This window comes from Ascaphus truei, chromosome 1, assembly GCF_040206685.1.
Source record: "Ascaphus truei isolate aAscTru1 chromosome 1, aAscTru1.hap1, whole genome shotgun sequence".
Taxonomy (NCBI): domain Eukaryota; kingdom Metazoa; phylum Chordata; class Amphibia; order Anura; family Ascaphidae; genus Ascaphus; species Ascaphus truei.
In genome coordinates, this window is record NC_134483.1 from 126,651,389 (window position 1) to 126,658,573 (window position 7,185).

Sequence of the window (7,185 nt, forward strand, 5' to 3'; positions counted from 1 at the left end):
AGATGGCGTCCGAGAGGAGGAGCGGCGGTTTCCCATTGTAAGTCAATGGGCTCATTGACTTCAATAGAAATCCTCGAAGGAGCTTTCCAGGAACGAGTTGGCTGCCGTCCAAACCGCTTAACCGCAAAGCGGATACATTTTCAATAGGAGAGCTTTGATCACTGATTAGCCAAGTTCAACGACAAGTGGCGTGGGAATAAACAGTTCTAGGGCCCCTAGAAATAAAATTCTTTCTGCCCCTAGTTCCTAGACCTCCCCCCACTCGACCACAACCGGGTCCCCGTATCCTGGACCCCCGATAAGGGTCGAACCGAGAAGAGCGGGTCGCGCCATAGGTTTCAATGGCAGCGGCAGAAACAGCTCAAGAAAACGGCTAAGTGTGAAAAGCTGAAATTTGGTAATCCATAGTTCCGGTGGGCCCAGAGGATCAGGGTTTGGGGTATCTGTAGCCACTGCTCCGGCATCGCTGCAGAACCATCTTGGACCAACCCGACGGAGTATGGACCCCCTTGAAAGTTCGGGACTTTTCCCATAGACTCCAATGGCGGCCAAACCCCATTGACCGGCTACGGCGGAAAACCCCCATTGACTTCAACGGCGGCGTCGCCCCGTTGAAAGTCTATGGCGGCGGATTCCCATAGCCGCCAACCGCAGCGGGTTTGCCATTGAAAGTCTATGGCGGCGGAGCCCGTTGTTTTTAATGAGGATTTAGTGAAAAACCGTGATTTAACTTACAGCGGAGATTTGTGTATTAAAATGTGAAACGGTTTTAAGTGTATTTGTGTATCTCCGGTCCCGAAGGTCGTAGCAAGTCGCAAATTGGACCATAGGGTGTCCCAGTTCCGGCATTGAGAACTGGGAAGTTTGGACCTGCTGGACCTAACGGAACCGGATATTTTAATATGTTCATGTTTTATCTATCATACTGTGTTTCAAGGTATGGGTAAAACCCAGAGGAAATTCCTTTGCATACCAGGGTAGCATATGGCCAGAAAGGCGACCCAATGTCTAGGACTTAAGTATGTTTCAAAGGATTTTGTCACCTCTACTGTTTGCATGAGGGCGGAGATTACTCAAACCAGAGCAGTCTTCAAGTGTTCCATTTCACACCTTACAACAAAGGGTTTCCTGCCAGATATTCCGTGGGGTAGACTGGCTGGCATTCCTGATGCAAATGTGGGGTTACAGAAATGAGACCCCAGAGTGCTACTGCGCATGTACCAACTAGCAGGGGGCATGGATCAAAATGAGTTCCCATGTTAGTGAGTGGCTGGAGGTAATTGAAAACCAATCACCTGTACTTAAGGTTAAGGATAGGGCCACAAAAGGTATATAATCTGTGGTCAACCCTTTATCCTTTGTCTGTTCTATACCATCTTGATTGCTGAGAGAAACGCTATGCACTGTCTTCCTGCCAGAGGTCTTTCATGTCTTTGGTGTCTTGATGACTATGAAGAGTGCTGTATGAACTGCCAGTCCAGATATGACTGCTTCATCATTTCCATTTTAAGTGTCTATATTTTGTCTGTTATTTGTATATCTGATGTGTTCATCTTTATCAAGGAATAAATTATATTTTATCATATCTAAGTCTCGTCCCAGTTCAGACCCAGTTATAAATATATATTATCCTTTATATATATTTGTGTGTAAATTACAGCCTGTCACAAAGCTCCCGTCACAGACGTATCTCAGAAAGAGGTTCATACACTCCGCAGAGCACTGGATGCCTTACATCATGAGACCAACAGCTGCCGCACAGAACTGGAAGTCTCCAGAAAGGAACTTCACAGTCTCACTGAGGAACTGGACATTTCCAAGAAAACTATCCTCCATCTTAACTTAGATCTCAAAGTCTCTCAGAAGGAGCTTCAGAACCTAAACCTGGAGATGGAAGTCTCACACGCCAGGAGACAGCCCGCCTCCAAGCAGATGTGCAAAAATGGAAAGTGGACTGCAAGGAGGCCCTGAATAGTACAGAGACTGAACAAGGAGAAAATTTAAGATTAAAAAGAGAACTTAAAACTGAAAGAAGAAAATTCCCATTTGACAAACTACGTCAAGGAAAAGAATGAAAAGCTGCACGAGCTTAAAGAAATAAATAGACTTTTGGAAGATGAGAAGTTTGAAGCAGAGCACGACTGCAGAACCAACTGCAAGGTCTGCGTACGCACCTCCAGAAGGCCGAGGAGAAGCAGCAAACTCTGCAGGAAGACAATCTGCAGGCTGCTAAAGAAGTACAAGTGCTGCAGGAACGTCTGATTACCCAGTATGTCCCCGCAAAGGAGCATGAGAAACTGAAGGCTACCCTAAGCATCACCAAAGCATCGCTAGAGGCCAAGCTTAGAACCCAGGTGACTCGGCACAAAAAAGGAGCACAAGAAGGTCCAGAAACTGAGACAAGTATCTGTGGCCCGAGCAAAGAAATTCACAGTGCTACACAATACAATGAAAATGTGGAAGCAAGCTCAGAGAAAGCAAAGTGTGCAGATTAATTCCCTGAGAAGAGACTTGCAAGACGCACTCAAAAAACAGGGATCTCTCGCGGATGAGATTACAGTTCCACAAGGACAAGTATTGACCCTGACTAAGCGTCAGTATCCCACAGCCACAAAAACCCATGAAGACAAGGGTACAGTGAGAGCTGGGATACCGCTCGTCTGAAAAACAAGGTTGCAAAATTTGAACCACATAAACAAGCACTAGCAAAACCTTCAGCCACCCAACAGGCAACAAAAAAAGGTACACGTGCTGAATCAAAACCAGAAGAATCCTTAGCTGATGAAGCTGAAAAGATGGGACATTCTCTGGAAGTGGATGTGGAATTGCAACTCAAACCCAAAGAAGCTGAGCTAGCAACTCCATTGAGTAGAAAAAGTGCAGAGAGACAGCTTCAAGAGCGGAAAACTCAAAGGGCTGTTTTTAAACGCTCTGCAACTGTTGCCATACAGTCTGCCTACAATAAGACGAGCACCCGACGCGAGGGAAATCTCATGACCGCGCACGCAGTAAAAAGACTATACCTGGAAAAAGTCCTCCTCGAGCGACTGAGTGCTGATCTCAAGCACCTTCGGGAGGAGACACGAAAAAACTGGAGAAAGGGCTCCAATCCCAGCGGGACTGAGGGTTCTGTTCCTCCATCCACTCTCATTCAAGTCACAGAGATTTCTCGAATGAGAGTGGAAGGATGGGCTTTGGCCGTGGCAAGCCCGAGCTTCCCACAAACAGGGGAGGTATGTAACAGGATATGTATCCCTGTTCTGGAAATGTGCCTCTAATCCAGCAGTGTGGTGGTTAACTGCTGGTATTCAATTAACCAATACCACCTGGCTGATTAGGTTTGTTAGAAAAGCCTGCCCTTGAGACAGGAAGTGAGATTTCCTGAGTCTCACAAATTGTGGGACTGACCATAGGAACAGATGTCTTGAGCCTGCCAGAAGAAACGGCACGCTGCCTACAAGACACAGGGGAAAGCACCTCTGAACCTGAATGCTGATATAGCCTGAGGAAAAGGCAGCAACCCAGGAACAGAGAAGACTTTCCCTCCAACTACAAGAAAACAGATAAGACTTTCCTTTGTAAGACTTTATCTGCACATATCAAGATATATGTTTGGGGCTGGGAGACATGCTAATCTAAAGGAAGTTGTGGACTGCATAGGTTTCACTAGAAATACTCCCAAGTGGAACAGAAGCTTTGTTTGACCCCTTATTTGAATATGTTTGGATGATTTTCTTATGTTAAAGAAACAGGCGCAATAAAAGCCTTATTTAATTTCACCTTAACAAGTCTCCATTGCATACCTCTGCGAACGTCCTCCTACAGCTTTTCTCCCAATGGGACTCAAAGTGCTTCACAATTACATATAGTGCACAGTACGCAGCATTGTAAACTCAACTGGGTAGAGACAAAGTACAATCTACTTTCTGGGTATAGAGGGGTACTAAATAAATTAAATAGAGAGAGGTAGAGAGAGAGGGGTAGAGAGGGAGAGAGAGGGGTAGAGAGGGAGAGAGAGGGGTAGAGTGTACACAGGAGTACATCAAACAGTGCATGCCGTGCTGAGCAGGGCCGCTTTCCTCTACTGCTCACTGTACAGAAGAGAGCACTGACATTCTGGTCTCACCTGCACAACAGTCTTACTGCTACAGAGCAATGAGAAGCCAGGAGCTCCTCACTAAACCCTGTGCATCAAACAGCTTGTCCTCTCACTCCCAGAACAAAACCCCACACAGATCAACAATCTGCCATAAAAACAAATCAACTCAATCGCCAGCGAAATGAAGAAGCAGAATGTGACTGTGGGAAAATGATTTCCAGCGCTCAAAGAAACTGGAGACCTACCTCAGCCGACAGAGAGAATACACTCTGGCACCCTAACTACTGAAGGTAAAAGACCCAAAGCAGACAGACCTTGGGCCAGTACAGAATGAGCGCCCACAGCCTGGAAATAGAAACAGGCAGACACAGACAGAACTGGAAGCCCCGGGAGATGACTGTGCCAGCGATGTGAGGTAAAAGATGAAACGCACTTCCTGCTGTGCTGCACACAATACTCTGAAGTGAGCAGTGCCCACCTGGAGAAACTCACAGCTCTTAACCAGAACTTTAATATTATTATTATTACTATGAAGAACCAAAAAATAGCGATCCTCCTGGGAGAAGATGAAACCGCAGCAGAACTGGCTTCACACTATATCAGCACCTGCCACAGGCTGAGACACCCACATCCCTGTGTAACTGTTAGGCTGCGCTTATAGTGCCTTGCGACAGCGACGTGACGTCGCTCCAAAACAAATTAATTGACTCCGTTGTCAGCGCTTATAGTAAGCGTGATAGAGCGACGTTGCGTCTAAAAATTTCAAAGCCCGGTAAATTTGATTTTTTTAGAGACAGTCGCCACATGTGACGGTCTCTAAGTCAATCAAATTGTGTGGCCCACCTCCTTTAGTGACGTCACTGGCGACCGTCGCTAAAAAAATTAATTATAACTTTCGCTGGTGTCGACAGCGACAGGAGACGTCATCAGTCGCGTCGCCAGCACTATAAGCGCGGCCGTAGGCTGGGGCCATGCAGATTGCCTTAGGCAGTCATCGCGCCCATACGGCGCGCGCAGAAGCAGGAGGGGGTGGGCATTGCGTGAGAAATCCGTTAAAACGGGAGGGGGCGGGAGAGAGAGAGAGGGGGGGTGATAGGGAAGGAGAGAGAGAGAGAGAGAGAGAGGGGGATAGGGGAGGAGAGAGAGAGAGGGGGGGATAGGGGAGGAGAGAGAGACGGGGGGATAGGGGAGGAGAGAGAGAGAGGGGGGGATAGGGGAGGAGAGAGAGAGGGGGGGAAGAGAGAGGGGGGTGGATAGGGGGGAAGAGAGAGAGAGAGGGGGTGGATAGGGGGGGGGGAGAGAGAGAGGGGGGTGGATAGGGGGGAAGAGAGAGAGGGGGGATAGGGGGGGAGGAGAGAGAGAGAGGGGGGATAGGGGGGGAGGAGAGAGAGAGAGGGGGGATAGGGGGGGAGGAGAGAGAGAGAGGGGGGATAGGGGGGGAGGAGAGAGAGAGAGGGGGGATAGGGGGGGAGGAGAGAGAGAGAGGGGGGGAGGAGAGAGAGAGAGGGGGGATAGGGGGGGAGGAAAGAGAGATAGAGAGGGGGGATAGGGGGGGAGGAGAGAGAGAGAGAGGGGGGATGGGGGGGAGGAGAGAGAGAGAGAGGGGGGATAGGGGGGGAGGAGAGGGAGGGGATAGGGGGGAGGAGAGAGAGAGAGGAGGGATAGGGGGGGAGAGAGGGGGGATAGGGGGGGAGGAGAGAGAGAGAGAGGGGATAGGGGGGAGGAGAGAGAGAGAGAGAGAGGGGGGATAGGGGGGGAGGAGAGAGAGGGGATAGGGGGGAGGAGAGAGAGAGAGAGAGGAGGGATAGGGGAGAGAGAGAGGGGGGATGGGGGGGGAGGGGGGGGAGAGGGGGGATAGGGGGGGAGGAGAGAGAGAGAGGGGGATAGGGGGGGAGGAGAGAGAGAGAGGGGGATAGGGGGGGAGGAGAGAGAGAGAGGGGGGATAGGGGAGGAGAGAGAGAGGGGGGGGATAGGGGAGGAGAGAGAGAGAGGGGGGATAGGGGAGGAGAGAGAGAGGGGGATAGGGGAGGAGAGAGAGAGATAGGGGGGATAGGGGAGGAGAGAGAGGGGGGATAGGGGAGGAGAGAGAGAGAGGGGGGATAGGGGAGGAGAGAGAGAGAGGGGGGATAGGGGAGGAGAGAGAGAGAGGGGGGATAGGGGAGGAGAGAGAGAGAGGGGGGATAGGGGAGGAGAGAGAGAGAGGGGGGATAGGGGAGGAGAGAGAGAGAGGGGGGATAGGGGAGGAGAGAGAGAGAGGGGGGATAGGGGAGGAGAGAGAGAGAGGGGGGATAGGGGAGGAGAGAGAGAGGGGGGATAGGGGAGGAGAGAGAGAGGGGGGATAGGGGAGGAGAGAGAGAGGGGGGATAGGGGAGGAGAGAGAGAGGGGGGATAGGGGAGGAGAGAGAGAGGGGGGATAGGGGAGGAGAGAGAGAGGGGGATAGGGGAGGAGAGAGAGAGGGGGGATAGGGGAGGAGAGAGAGAGGGGGGATAGGGGAGGAGAGAGAGAGGGGGGATAGGGGAGGAGAGAGAGGGAGGGGAGGAGAGAGAGGGGGGATAGAAGAGAGAGAGGGGATAGAAGAGAGAGAGGGGATAGAGAGAGAGGGGGGGATAGAGAGAGAGGTGGGATAGAGAGAGAGGGGGGATAGAGAGAGAGGGGGGGATAGAGAGAGAGAGGGGGATAGAGAGAGAGAGGGGGGATAGAGAGAGAGGGGGGAATAGAGAGAGGGGGGATAGAGAGAGAGAGGGGGGATAGAGAAGGGGGGAATAGGGGGAAGAGAGAGGGGGAATAGGGGGAAGAGAGAGGGGGGGATAGGGGGGAGAGATAGAAATTGAGGGAGAGAAGCTCGCTGCATAGTGTAATATGGTATATATCATTTAAATATCAATCACAGCAAGTAAATAACCCCCTGATAGAACGTGTGTAGTTAGCAGAGATTACCGGTCAGCACGCAGCAGTGTGATCACACAGAGCGGCTCTGTTTCCCAGCTCGCGCCCCGGGCTTCTCATCTATTTATCCATGCAGCTGCAGCTGCTTCTCCCGTTTCTCTCTGCAGCTGCGTGACGTCATCGCGGGGTCCTTCAGTGG

General features: G+C 51.0%; 1 protein-coding gene across 6 annotated transcripts in view; it reads right to left on the bottom strand.

Moving 5' to 3' along the window:
- Window positions 1-7,179, bottom strand: part of FKTN (fukutin) — a 53,903-nt gene extending 46,724 nt beyond the window's left edge. For all 6 annotated transcript variants that reach the window (XM_075594514.1, XM_075594533.1, XM_075594478.1 and 3 more), the window contains exon 1: window positions 7,038-7,179. The gene's annotated coding sequence lies outside the window, so the exon portion shown is untranslated. The remainder of the gene's footprint in view (window positions 1-7,037) is intronic.
- Window positions 7,180-7,185: the final 6 nt, after the last annotated feature.